A 13,040-nucleotide genomic window follows, 5' to 3' on the forward strand; every position below is an offset into this window, starting at 1 on the left:
ATGTGAACAAACAAATACCATATGCTTCTACTCAACCATTCAAACCACCCCACAACCACTAGACACAGTGATGCCTTCATTTTACAAATAGATAAAGGAATTAGGCTATTTTTCTTCAGTACTGATCATTTTGTCTGAAGTGATCTGGAAGATACTACTGGAAACATCAGAGAATCAAACGTTGAACTGAATGAGGGGAGGATCAGTCAGGGAAGTGGTGAAAAGGAGGGTGGAGCAGAGACTTGCTATTAGAAGTCATCCTGTATCTGTAGTTCACCGTTGTGTTCTCCACAATAGCATCTCCTACGCGTCGGCCTTCAGCATAACACTTCAAGGAAGAGAAATGAGGCAAACAACATTGCAAAAGGCGCTCTGCATTCTTCAACTTTTTGTCGTTTTGTGAGACTGTTGGTGAATGGGAACAAAGGGGGGGAGCGGTATGGATGAAGGCACTATTGCTGCCATCCCCAGCACTTTGAACAACTTGTCAGCACAGACACTGAAGAAACTGCGTCCTGTCACATGTGTGTACAAACCCCTTGAAAGGCCTTGCTGACCTGCCCATATCCTTTTATTGAGGTTCAAATGGCAAAAGGCGGCCATTGTGTCTGGGAGAGTTCATTAAATTCATTGGTTTGACCTGTTATTTCTAGGCCAAAAGTCTACTGATTTGGAAAAATGTGAGTCAGGCATGCTGCAATCGCAGACTGACCTCCACAGGGTAACAAACCCTATTGAGGAATGTTTCAGGCCTTTTATATGAATAGGGTCAAAGGGAAAGTTTGAAGCATATCCACAGCAGAACCAATGGATTTACATCAAAAGGAAATTTAAAATCATCCAAAGATATTTAGACTCCTAATCACTTCTCGTGCATTATATTTGGTTGAATTATTTTTCTATGAATGAGGCTATTTCATTTAATTATTTATTTTTTTTTGGATGAACGCTGCATGAGAAATAAGCAGATTGCACAAGCTTTCTGTCTAAAAAGGTCCATGAAAAAAAGTTTTGAGAATAAATACATTCATCTGCTCTAGTTCTCACAGCATCATCACATTTAGATGTAAATAGGCCCATTAGAAAGGCCACACTGTTACATTTGCATCTTATCCTCATTTGTTCTTGTCAAAAAAAGACTAGGACTCATGGCAGCTCACAATTTCTTTTTTTGCAGATCTATTTGTCTATTACAGATTTAATGTTTTAAATGTCATGAAATAGATGCAATTGTGCAATAAAAACAAAATTAAAAAAATGAATAAAAAAACATTAGAGAATAATCTGAAAACACCACCTTTTAACATCATTTAAAATATGCAGACAGGTTGATTTTTATGCTTAGATTGGTGTAAAGTGAAGAAACACAAGGAAAACGTATCTTACACATATATATGCCTTCATAGATATGAAAACTTAGATATAGATAGTTTCCATTGGGCCAGAAACAGAAGTGAATAATGTAGAATAATATAGAAGAATATCTGTAGATGGTGTTACATAGGAACAGCATTATGACTAGCATTACAAAGGCTTTAATTCATTATTTACTAAATTCAAACATGAGCTTTGGCTTTGTAATGTGCTGTAGTGCTTTACAGAATACCACATGATGAGTCCTCAAACTCCTCTTCCCTCCGTAATGGACATTTCATTCCAGTGCTGCCTGTCCGAGCCCGTAACATTGTCAGTGACCCTGCCCACCCCCACCATGGACTGTTCTCCCTGCTGACCTCTGGGAAGAGGCTCGAAGCATTCGATGCAGGTCCAGCAGATTCCAAAACAGCTTCTTCCCCACCGCCATCAGACAGTTGAACTGTTCAGAAAACTCTCAATAATGTCTTAATTCCACACATTTACATTTGATTGCTGCAGCACTTTAAGAAATAGAAATGTTCTGAAAGCTGTACAAAACAAAATTTTGTTTTGCATTAAGTGCTGTGTATACAAAATGACATTAAAAGCTGTCTAAGTCAAAAAGATTAAGAGTAAAGATAGCTACTTTGGTAGAGATCAAGTGGACAAATGCAAAGTGGTAAGTAAATAGATTAAGTAGCTGGTACTTGTTTTTCTCAGTGTTATAGATGTCTAATATCTTTATTAATTGTGGAAAAAAGGTTGAAGAATGAATGTAAATTTAAGATGATTTGAACATTTTTTCAAGAATGCAATATAAACGTGTGCATATATATAGATGCAATAATAAGGTTTTTGTGTTCTACTTTCCATTGCTTACAAGGATGTAGCTTTACATGTATAAAGCCACAGCAACTCTTTTTGAACACTTAAAAATGTGCATACCTCTAATAAAGTGATCAAAGCAAATTTGTGTCAGATTGGATAGCTACTGTTTTCTCTGGTGCTTACATTCACCTCTTCTGATTGTTAGTTTGTAATGCAAACTTCTAACTGTTCAATTGTCTTGTTCGTACCCTGTTGAACCCAACATTATCTGCACGTTAGACATTGAAGGAATTCCTCTCTTCAAAAAAACAAAAACAAACAAGGTTTTAAAACAGTAGAATATCTTCTTTTCATAATGGCTTTGTAATGTAGACATATGTAGTCAAATGTGTAAAAGCATTTATTCTTGAGAGCTGAATCAGTGAAATACAGCAGAGTGATGAAGGAGAAATAGAAAAAAGATGCAACCAATGATGACTGAGTAGACAGCACCTCCTTAAACTTTTTTGAATATTTGAGGAGGATTGCTGATCGAATTTGTAGCAGTTATTTGTTGGATTCAGAGAGGAATAACCAAAAACAAAACATCCCTCCAGCCTTGAAAATGGTCTCCCTGCATAGGCGGCTCCTGTTGGAGCAATCGCTGACTTCACTGACATCACTGAAGCCAAGAGACTTTGTGTTGTCTAGAGTAGAAGCCAAGTTGGAGCTGAGTGGGTAAACAAAGCCTGACGCACCTTAAGATGAGCTCTATCCTTTGTCCTTTACGAGAAATAGAGTTTCTTTTTTTCCACCCATGAGACACAGATGCACAAAATTAATGTTTGTTTATTTTCCTTTGAATATATTTATAATTTGGAACTTTCTATTGACATTTTTTGTTTCAATAAAGGCCTCCCAGAAACACCTGCATTCCGCACAAAATAGTAAATTTAAACATAGATACTGCTCACTTTTACGTTTGTGCATGATTATAGAATGGGGCTTGAGGCAGAGATAAAGCAAAGTCCAATCAGATGTTCATTCACCAACATTAAAAGGTCTAAAAAATACAACATGAATAAACAGTATAAAAAATTTTCCTCAGGTTCAATCAGGTTTCAGAAACACCTCGAAGTGATCTTTAGAAGCACCCTTTAACCTACTCCATTTCACTTACCATGAAACAGGTGAAAAATTACATCTACAAATAAGTGAAATACTAAAATAGTTTGTTTTACAGGTATATCTAACACTAGAATATATTTAAGGATGCATTTCAGTGTCTAGATTTAAAATTTACCATGTTAACCCTGAGAATTATTCTTGCATAAATCAGCATTAACATTTTGGTGGTTGTAATGCTTCTAAACACGATTTACTCTGCGATTTACTCTGCATAAATATAGAATTAAATCAGTAATGCTGGCAGTAAGGAAGGAGGTCGGAAAAGGAGCCCATATGTTATCCAGTTTGTGTGGTCCGTTGTTTGTGTTTGTCTCTCCCTCCACCACCAGGTGGCGCCCTGTCCTCATTGGTCCCCCTGCACACCTGCTCTGGTTGGATCATTATCTGGAGGAGTACTTAAGCCATGGACTGTCACTACCTTGACGCCAGAGTGTTTGCCAGTTTTGGGAAGTCCTGCTGCAAGCTGTTTTTTTGCGCTTTCTTCCCCTGGAAGGTTTGTTTGAGTCTCACACTGAGCAGGAGATTAATCTCCACAAGTTCTGTTCGAGTTCTCCTGGATTTCCGAGTGACAATCCTCTCATACTCCTCTGGGTCCAACGAAGGGTCTACCTGTCCACTCTTCAACAAGTCCCCTCTTCACTAGGTCAACCCACACAGACTGGATTTGAAGTGAGAGAAGAACCCTCCCAAACGTGAGTCCCTCACTAGTATTATCCTTACAGCATCCAAGATTCCCACGGTACCTGAACTCACCACTGTGAACTTCCCTCCTCCCTTCCAGTTTCGGTTCACCAGGCCTCTGAGTACACTGTGTTTTCTGAATCCAACCCCACTGGTTTTATCAATAAACCTGTTCAAACATTTGTCTTGCTCTCTGAGTAGTTCTCTGCATTTTGGGTCAGATCCTTAAATAAATCATGACAGTTCCTTAGCATAGTGACCTTATTTGATGCATAGTGAGGCAAAAAACATTATGTCAGACACTGCAAATTCTATTTAAAAGGATGGTCTTTCAAAGCTAAACTTCAACTATAAGAAACGACGTGAGAAAAAGAATATCAGGAAATTACATTGAAAGATTTTTAAATAATTTATTGAAAAAATATGCAGGAAAGTAAGTATTTGCTCGACAACAAACACTCAACTCAATACTTTCTACACTGCCTGGCCAAAAAAAAAAAGTTGCCACCTGGATTTAACAAAACAAATAGGTAAGAGCCTCCTATTGGATAATTACTGCATGGGCGATTATCTTTCAGCTGGCAGCAAGTGATTTCACCCCAAGTGCAATGACTTGCTTCTCATTTCCTAAACAACCATGTCGGAAGACACATCAAGTGGTCGTGGAAAAGATGTTAGTCTGTTTGAGAAGGGTTAAATCATTGGCATGCATCAAGCAGAGAAAACATCTAAAGAGATTGCAGAAACTACTAAAATTGGGTTAAGAACTGTCCAACGCATTATTAAAAACTGGAAGGATAGTGGGGACCCATCATCTTCAAGGAAGAAATGTGGCCGGAATAAAATCCTGAATGATCGTGATCACGTGTGGTGAGATCAAATTGATGAAAAACAACAGTAGAACTCAGGGCTATGTTTAGTACTGAAAGTAAGAGCATTTCCACACCACAATGTGAAGGGAACTCAAGGGATTAGGACTGAACAGCTGTGTAGCCGTAAGAAAACTACATCTGGAATTATTAGAAAATAAGAAAGAAAAGAATTGTTTGTTAAATTTAGATATAGTTTTGATGTATATTATTAAATATTATCGATGTGTTAAAATATATACAGATGAAGGACCTAGAATTGCCTTCCTTCTGTCGGATCTGCTGGGAGTAGACCTGAAAATATTGTGGAAAAGTTTTGGCAAATAGATTAGAGCAGGTTGTACCAGACATAGTAAGTACAGAAGCACCTGAATTTATTAACGCTTAATGTAATTAATATTAAAAAATGTATATAATCAATATAATAAAATTATGTAAGTTATGTGTTTGATGATATAGATAATGTTTGGGATCAATTATCTAAATTTCTATCAAATACATGGCACAATCATTTCAATGGATTCTGAAAATGCTTTTGACCATGTTGAATTTGATTATATGTTCGAAGTGCTTAAATCTACTTTTCTAACTTGGGTAAAGATCTTGTGCGAGATTTTATGAGCACCATTTAGACTTATGCACAGTGCAGCTCAGGGCAGTCATTTTTTTTAACCTTAGCTGTTCTCCCTGGTTATAGAGCTGCTTGCAATAGCAATAGACAGAATATAGATATAAAAGGAACTTCAATAGGCACAATACAGCATAAAATTGTATTATATGCCAATGATATTCTTCAAAATTTAACAGATCCTGATAAATCCATTCCAGCACTGATTGAATTTATACAAGAATTTGGACAAATATCAGGTTATAAAGTACATTTTGAAATGTTAAACATAATGACTTTAACAAACTTCCTTACAAATAAAGTGATCAGGTCGAGCCTGCTTTTGTTAAACCCTTCTGTTGGGCACCTAGAGGATTTAAGTACCTAGGAAACAAAGTCACACTCAAAACTGGTCAACTGTATGCAGAAAATATCAACCCTTTAATTAGTCGCATAAAAGGTGAATCAACAAGCTGGAAAAGCTTACCTTATCATTGCTTGGTAGAATATTGGTACTACTCCAAAAACGTGTCAATGCTTTTTGTGTTCTTGAATCAAAACAATCTTAAAGACATTGACAAATTGACATCAGACTTTATCTGGGCAGGCAGAAGGCCTCAGCTTAAATTGAACACTCTACAACTTCCAAGACAACATGGTGATTGGGACTTACCAAAGATTGAGAACTATGTACTGTATTGTCTATACAGAATGCAGAATTATTAGGCAAGTGTAATGTTCGAGAAACGGACCCAAGATACAACTAATACAGGTCAACGACTTTTACAGGCTTTATTTTAGTAATACATGGAAAGCATTTAATGTGCAGGACATGCTGCTGCGCTCAAACGGGAACCCGTTACTCGGGAGGTCCAGAGCATGAAGTGCCAGTTTGAGGCAGTGAACTGAGTTATGAGCTGAAGTCTGCTTGCAGACAGGGTTTGCTGCAGCACGGGCCCATTGGCAATTTTCAGGTTGACAGAAGGTTCCAGTGGGGCTTTCCAGAGACGTGATCCAGAGGGGTCCAGGTTCAGCAACAGTATGACAGATCCGGCAGCAGTACAGAAAGGGAGATCCAAGAGAGAAGATCCAGGTCCAATCCGGGCTCAAAAACTAATAAGTTTCAGGGATCCACAAAGGTTAGGCAAAATCCAGTACTCACTGGCAGAGGGGGTCAGGTTTACAGAGAGGCAATCCAGGATAAACAGGTCCACAATCCAGAGACAGATCAGATCAGGTTTCCAGGCGGGCAGACAGAGGCAGGACAGGTACAGGCAGGGTCGGTAACAGAAAGCAGATCAGGTCAGGCAACAAACAGGCAGACAGGTTTGCAAAAGGATGGCTGGAAGTTTCTCACCGGTAGGTTTGAGATTATCTGGCACTGGTAGCTGATCTGAACTTATAAGCAGGTGGAAACAGGTGAAACCAGTTAAGAGCTGATTGCAGGTGAGGTCGGGCTGAGTAGGAGTGCAGAGTGGACAGATAGGCCTGCCTATCTTCATACAGTAGGACAACATGTATGAAAAGGATGATGTGGTCGTAATAATCATTTGCATAATAATTCTGCACACAGTGTACACGCTAGAATTTTCTTTGTTTGGGCAACTGAATATGATGCACCACCTTGGCTTGAGATTGAAAAAGAAATTAGCAAACCTTTTTCTCTTGTAAACTTACAAGATAAACATGTAAGAGAATTCCCATCTGTTGTTAAAGACAATTATCGAATCACTAATGTTATTAAGGGTTAGGGCAGGGGTATTCAAGAAAACTGTGAGGAGGTACAGTTCAAAGAAATTTCGTCAAGCAGAGGTCCGCAATATTGTCTATTTGCAGTATGACAATATCAGAATACATGGTGTTAAAAAAAATAATAATACAGGTTAAAATAATTTCAAAGAAGTTTATTAGCACTGAAACACAGGATAACATTGTGTGGCTGCAGTTTAAATTAAAAATAACTAAATTATGTATTCAAAAATAAAGAAAGTGCTTAAGAAAAAATAGCAGCTTCAGTTTCCTTTTGATTGAACAATCTCAATATTTCTGCTCAACAAAACAACTCTCAAAACACCTGAACTATTTCTCTTACAGATTTCTCTTACATCTGTCTTCCCCCAATGTCCCTTGCTCAGTGTGAGAATTGAGCTTTGGCTTGCCCTGCCAACATTTTAAATCTTGGCTTGAAGGAGGTCAGGGCCATTCTCATGCACATGTGCAGATGCTCATTGGTAAGCTTGGAACAATATTTTGTTTTTATTATGTTCATTGTAGAGCACACTGCCTCACAGCTGTATGTGGAGCCGAACATGGTCAAGATAAACAGGACCACTGTTTTCAGATCTGGGAAGGCTGTCTCAGAAACCATCTGGAGCCAGAATGTGGTAGATTCAGTTCTTGCAAACTGCACACTGGTTTCGTGCTCGCGGATGGAAGAATGAACATGTATGCATCAGTCCATTCTGTGTTGAACGCTCAATTTTCGGCATCTATTTTTCTCTTTTTAGAAAGCGCCATAGTGTTTGCACCTCTTCTTACTGTAATTCACGCCCTGTCTTCCTGTATCACCTACCTGCATTTCTCGCTTCAATCGCTTTTCGCTCTCCTTTCACCTCCTCTTCCTTATATCACACTGCGTGGATGTCTGTGCCTGGCTACAAACCTTGGTTTGCTCATACTCGCTCTGAGTTCAAGCTGGCGATTTGATTCGCTAGTTGAACCACGTGGTTAGTATGACTCGCACACGATTGGTTTGTAGCTTCCAATCCTTGCTCAGTGCAGTGCTGGTAAAAGCACTTGTGTCAGATAGGGAAAAAAATAAATGCTCCGGTTTAAAATTTATTCTCCCGTCAAAATTAACAAATATTTTAACAATTTATTCCGGGTCCGGATGGGATGGCATATGGGTCCGTATCCGGACCGAGGTCCGTTGGTTGCGGACCACGGGGTTAGGGTATACCATACTGTGTTCTGAAGAACCTATTTGGGAAGCATCACAGTCTTAATTTTCTTGTGCCTCTAGTAGATATTCCAGATTTAACAGTAGGTAATTGGTATTGGTAGGTAAGGTATTGGTCTCAGTCATAAACCATGGCAAGAAGCTGGTATCAGAATTTTGTATGATCTATGGGACAAAAGTACATTTAAAGAATTTGAAGATATAAGATTTTAGTATCTTAAATCTGCCATAGACTTTTAAAAGTATCTCCAGATCTGGCACTACATAAAGTCAAAGACTGAATCTCTTGAGTTACCAACAAACTCTTACTTGCTTGAACAAACCTTAAAGGACTGCAGGAATCATGGACGATTTGTGTATAGATTCTATTCTGAATTGCAGGCTTTAAAGTCTCAGGGAAGTCATATTAGAATTTCAAATCCTTCTGGCTTAAACATGTAAATAAATGTACTCTTTATCAGACCATATTGTCCCAAAGGTTAGAAAATTTCTATTAAAAAAAAAAAATCCTGTCTTAAAATGTTCCTGTTCCGTTACCTTATGCAGGCCAGTTAGTTTGTGTCAGCTTATACACCTAAATTCAGCCAATCATATATCAAAGGTTATCTGTCAATCAAATTTTTTCGGTCATAGGATTTTGATTCATATGTTGCAGCTAATATACGCAACGGCTGAAACAAAAAATAAGAATCATTTACTTTACTATTGAGTTATGTCCTATTGTTCATAGGGATGGACGTCTGTGTCTTCGGCAGGCGTAGAGCTAACATAACTGACAGCGTTGCGAGGCAAGGGCTCAAACATGTACGGCTGTAAGCCTTCTACACCAAATGAAGCTTCTGCCACCCTGGCTTCCTTTTCCACAACATATTTGTCCCCGCTGTCCTCCTCTAAATAAAAAATGTATGATGAAAGAGACTCATCTGCGACCTCCGACACAAAACTCTCCTCCTCCTGCATGTTTCCGCTGTCCATAGCAATCCTTGACAGTGTCGTGGCTAAGTGCTACTTGGTCCCAATGTAATTTCCCATTGGGAACCTACTAGCGTTAAATGCTAACTGGTTAGCAAGATGCTTCTGAGACATCGACCACAACCAAACATGCTTGCAAACCTTCTGGCACAACAATCCAGCCCCCTTGATAAAAAACCAATGACATTCACTTTATTCACTCGTGGAAAGTTGGGCACCACTCGGGAGAATTCGGAAATGCAACGGTTAGAACGGCCGTTGACCTACGACTTTAACAGTACACTAACTGAAGCACCCACGACCAGCTTGGAATATGCTGTTTAAAATATCAAAAATTTTGATGCTGCCCTCCAGAATATCAATCTGTAATTTGAACCCCAGTCAGCCTCGGCAGATGGCCGCTCACACTGAATCTTGTTCTGCTGGAGGTTTCTTCCTGTTAAAAGGGAGTTTTTCCTCTCCACTATCGCTACAAGTATGCTTAGTGTGAGGGATTGCATCCGAGTCAATGAGTCAATGCAATCAACTGGTTTTCTTTAGATAGAATACTTTGAATCAATTTGACTGTATGATCTGGTGAACTGTAAAGTGCCTTGAGATTACATGTGTTGTGAATTGGCGCTATATAAATAAACTGAATTGAAACTAAATTAATAGATACAAAGAAATGCAGTTCAACATCCTACACAATGTTTACATATCCCTTTATATTTACAGCAAGAATACTCCATGTGCTTCTCCAAATTGTCCTAAATGTAACTTAACTAAAGGTACTAGATATCACTGTCTACGGGAGTACAAGAACATGAGGGTATTCTGGCAGGCAGTATGTAGTGAAATCAGTTTGGTGATAGGACAGACAACCCCATTCAGCCCACTCATGTGTCTGCAGGGACTTATACCTTCAGACCCCCTGAAAGCTCATAGTGAGACAGTTCAGTTTCTCCTGTTGTTGGCTCGGAAGGCTATATTGACTAAACGGGTTGGTAGTGAAAGTCCCTTCTATTCAGATCTGGAAAGCTCTGATATATGAAGTTGTAACTTTAGAAAGATTGAGGTATTGTCTCAATGGTAAATTGCACTTATTCAAAAAATGAGAGAATATCTTATTGTGTCTGAAGATTGAAAGATCATGAACACAAAATGTATAAAATGTATATGTAACTATTTGACGAGATGCTGTATATAAGTTGTGTGTATGCCCATAGATATGGTTACTGTGTTACTTTCTATGCTGTGCCTGTTTTTTATTTTTTATTTATTGTTTGAAATAACAAAATGTCTAATATATATACAGATGCATCAAAAAAAAAAAAGTGGATCAGAACAGGGTAGCATACATGATCTCTTCGGAGTGAAAATAGGTAAGAATATAAATGATTAATTATTAGTCTATACAGGAGAAGTTATTGCAATATTACTAGCCCTTAAGTGGATTTAAGATAATCAGCCATTAAGACCAAAAGTATATTCAGATTCTAGATTGCCATTTATTAGTATTAAAATGGTTGTTTAGAAAGTATACTGGACATCTTGACAGAAATACAGTAAACATTATTTACAATTAATATGATTGGATTAACTGTTTCATTTGCATGGCTACCAGCTCATATTGGAATTAAAGGAAAAGAAATAGCAGACAAGGTGGCAAAAGAGACTTACTAGACACAGTTTGGTAGAGCGGATATAGAGATAAAGATCAGTATAATGGAATCTAAAAGTATAATAAAGAAGAAAATGAGAAAAAGATGGCTAAAACAAGGGGAAGAAGAAAGAAAGGCAGATGGTTTTATAAGATTCAACAAAGAGTGAGAGAAATTAGGAAGGCTGAAAGGTACAGGATAGAAGAAATGGTTATAACACATCTTAGATTTAGGCACACAGGATCTGTTCTTAATAGGAAAACAGGATAAAGATAAATGCAATTATTGTAGAGAAGATGAAACTATTAAACATATTTTGCCATACTGTCAGAAATATAGTTTTGAAAAGACTCAACTGCTAAGCAGTCTATCCAAAATGAAAGATTCTGTATTTTGGAATGATTACAGCAATTATCTGATAGTTCTAAAATTTTGATAGGTTTTCTTAAAATAACAATTTTTTTTCACAGAATTTTATTTTATTTGAATTTTTTTAATCGTTGCAGTCCACACTTCAAATCAGCGGTGGCGGTAATGCACTCCTAAGAATAATGGCCGCAGGAAGTGGGGGTGCTGGGGATGCTGCATTTCCCCCTGGTGGTTAGAGGGAGATTTTATAAAAATGTATTAAAAATACAATTTATACATATCTTATGAATATTTTGGGAAATGATTTAGACTTTTTCTATTTTACTATTACATTTGTTTGGATTTTATATTTAATTATTTTGAGGCACAATCAACAAAAGTTCAAAGAACTTATGTTGTCATGGCAATGTCATACAAGCTAGAGGTATCCCAGTCGTGGCCGCAGTGTTGTAAATTTACATAGTCTTATGACAGAATTGAGGAGGAAATATGGCACAGAAATGGATTTCGGAATTTTTTTTGGAAAATCACCACCAGTGGAGAAGAACACTGGTACCGCAACTAAAACAGCGGAGGGCAGCCGGAGTGAGGAGTCTGTCCGCCTGCCTCTAATGGCAGTTGCACCGGCAGGCCCAGCCCCAGCACCCGCAACCCAACCTAGCATGATAAATAACAAATACGTTCCATAGAAATAAGATTTTTTGGTAATTGTCACTCATTTGTTGAACTTTACTGATGATGAAAATGGCTTCTCTCATTTTTCCCAGTAGGAAAAAAATCAGTAGCTGACTAAATACTTTTTTTCACACACTGTCATATTCAAAATAGATCAACATTTTTTCTTTCACTTAATGAAGACCTTTGCTAGAGTGATCATCAAACCTCAACATAGCTGCTTTTTTTAAATGTCTGTTATTTGTTTGTTTAATACACTAAACTCAAGAGTGTCTGCATGGTTGAGTGGCTTGGATGTGCCAAGCAACACTACTTGACTTGGACTCAAATACATCAGAGTGGCTCTACACATCAGACCAAGGCATAAATTATAGAGCCATATTTATCACCAGAGGACTCAGAATGAAACCAAACAAAGAGTGTAAAAACTGCCCCTTTGCTCCAGCTTTTTGCAAGTCCTTGTAAGGGAAAATTTTTGGCATAATTTGGATCTTAGCATTGAAGGAAGACTTACTAAAAGGGACAGTGTGTCATTAATTTTCCTTTTTATTAGCAGGTATCAAGTATTTCCCTCATAAATACACATTCTGCAAAAGTTTAACAATAATTGCATCAAAACTAAAAGTGTTCCCATAGCTTAGAATGAGGACTCTAAGGCTCTGTTCAAAAACCTGGGCTGCATCCTCCAAGGACGCGGTCTACCTAGACTGGATCCTTCGAGGTCCTTGAAAATAAGGAGACCGAAAGAGTTTTGGCTGTGAATTCGAACAGGTCTACCCTTCGGCGGGTTTTGCCGCCGTAAGCTCAGTTGCTTAGCAACCGTGAAAGTTGACACACAAAGCAGGAAAAGAATGAAAACCAAAGTTTTCAAAACTTTTTTTTATTGTAAAGTGAACAAAGACTACATTAACAAG

The sequence above is a fragment of the Cyprinodon tularosa genome, unplaced genomic scaffold (genome assembly GCF_016077235.1).
Source record: "Cyprinodon tularosa strain WSP-4 unplaced genomic scaffold, ASM1607723v1 ctg101, whole genome shotgun sequence".
Taxonomy (NCBI): domain Eukaryota; kingdom Metazoa; phylum Chordata; class Actinopteri; order Cyprinodontiformes; family Cyprinodontidae; genus Cyprinodon; species Cyprinodon tularosa.